Consider the following 1750-nt stretch of genomic DNA (forward strand, 5'->3'; position numbering starts at 1 on the left):
TTCTTGCAAATAAATGGGGTAAATCAATCATTTCGTAGCCACTCTCGCATTCCTTTACTCGTGGTTCCCCTCCCTCATCATGGTTTCTGCTTGAGAACATGTGTATATCTGCATGCAGGACAACTGAAGAAGTGCATTTAATCACAAGAATTCCAGCGCTTCTCGCAAATAAATGGGGTAACTCCATCATTTAGTAGCCATTCTCGCATCCCTTTACTCGTGGTTCCCGTCCCTCATCGTCGTTTCTCGTTGAAAACCTGCGTGTATCTGGATGCAGAACAACTGAAGAAGTGCATTTAAGCACAAGAATTCCAGCGCTTCTCGCAAATAAATGGGGTAACTCCATCATTTAGTAGCCATTCTCGCATCCCTTTACTCGTGGTTCCCCTCCCTCATCATCGTTTCTCCTGAAAACATGCGTGTATCTGGATGCAGAACAACTGAAGAAGTGCATTTAAGCACAAGAATTCCAGCGCTTCTCGCAAATAAATGGGGTAACTCCATCATTTAGTAGCCATTCTCGCATCCCTTTACTCGTGGTTCCCCTCCCTCATCATCGTTTCTCCTTGAAAACATGCGTGTATCTGGATGCAGAACAACTGAAGAAGTGCATTTAAGCACAAGAATTCCAGCGCCTCTCGCAAATAAATGGGGTAACTCCATCATTTAGTAGCCATTCTCGCATCCCTTTACTCGTGGTTCCCCTCCCTCATCATCGTTTCTCCTGAAAACATGCGTGTATCTGGATGCAGAACAACTGAAGAAGTGCATTTAAGCACAAGAATTCCAGCGCTTCTCGCAAATAAATGGGGTAACTCCATCATTTAGTAGCCATTCTCGCATCCCTTTACTCGTGGTTCCCCTCCCTCATCATCGTTTCTCCTGAAAACATGCGTGTATCTGGATGCAGAACAACTGAAGAAGTGCATTTAAGCACACGAATTCCAGCGCTTCTCGCAAATAAATGGGGTAACTCCATCATTTAGTAGCCATTCTCGCATCCCTTTACTCGTGGTTCCCCTCCCTCATCATCGTTTCTCCTTGAAAACATGCGTGTATCTGGATGCAGAACAACAGAAGAAGAGCATTTAATCACAAGAATTCCAGTGCTTCTTGCAAATAAATGGGGTAACCCAACCATTTCGTAGCACTCTCGCGTCACCTTTACTCGTGGTTCCCCTCCCTCATCATCGTTCCTCCTTGAAAACATGCGTGTATCTGGATGCAGAACAACTGAAGAAGTGCATTTAAGCACAAGAATTCCAGCGCTTCTTGCAAATAAATGGGGTAAATCAATCATTTCGTAGCCATTCTCGTATTCCTTTACTCGTTGTTCCCCTCCCTCATCATCCTTTATGCTAGAGAACATGCGTATATATGCATGCAGGACAACTGAACAAGTGCATTTAATCACAAGAATTCCAGCGCTTCTTGCAAATAAATGGGGTAAACCAATCATTTCGTAGCCACTCTCGCATCCCTTTACTCGTGCTTCCCCTCCCTCATCATCGTTTCTGCTTGAGAACATGCGTATATCTGCATGCAGGACAACTGAAGAAGTGCATTTAATCACAAGAATTCCAGCGCTTCTTGCAAATAAATGGGGTAAATCAATCATTTCGTAGCCACTCTCGCATTCCTTTACTCGTTGTTCCCCTCCATCATCATCCTTTATGCTAGAGAACATGCGTATATATGCATGCAGGACAACTGAACAAGAGCATTTAATCACAAGAATTCCAGCGCTTCT

Source organism: Ornithodoros turicata, unplaced genomic scaffold (genome assembly GCF_037126465.1).
Source record: "Ornithodoros turicata isolate Travis unplaced genomic scaffold, ASM3712646v1 ctg00001320.1, whole genome shotgun sequence".
Lineage (NCBI taxonomy): Eukaryota > Metazoa > Arthropoda > Arachnida > Ixodida > Argasidae > Ornithodoros > Ornithodoros turicata.